Here is a 569-nt window from a genome sequence, read left to right on the forward strand (position 1 = left end):
AAATATAACATACAAAGGCAAGCAAATCAGATTAAACTCGGATCTCTAAACAGAAACCATGCAGGCAAGAAAGCAATGGGGTGACATATATAAAACTCTGAAAGAAAAAAACTTCCACCCAAGAAAACTCTAACCCAGCAAAGCTGTCAATCAAATACGATGTGTAATCAAAACATTCCAGAATAAACAGAAGCTAAGGGATTTTGCCAAAGCCTACCCTGCTATGAAAAACATTCTAAAGGAAGTTCTGTGGACTGAGAACCAACAAGAACAGACAACAACTTCAGAATGACGTACATGGCAGCATCAACCTGAACTCAGTTAACAAATGGAAGACTCAAGAACAGAATAAAATTATAAGAAGAGAGGATCTGGGAGGTCAGACTATTATCAAAACAATTACAATGTGAAAGAAGGTAAACACAGAGGAACAGAGATCAAGGTGGTGGGAAGGTCAGGCAGATTACTGTAAATAATAGACTGTCTTAAATGGAGGGAAGAACTAATGGAATATAAGGTAACCACAATGGGGTTGGGGTGGGGGGTTTACTTTGGGTGTTGGGGAGGGC

The sequence above is a fragment of the Chrysochloris asiatica genome, unplaced genomic scaffold (genome assembly GCF_000296735.1).
Source record: "Chrysochloris asiatica unplaced genomic scaffold, ChrAsi1.0 scaffold00016, whole genome shotgun sequence".
Taxonomy (NCBI): Eukaryota; Metazoa; Chordata; class Mammalia; order Afrosoricida; family Chrysochloridae; genus Chrysochloris; species Chrysochloris asiatica.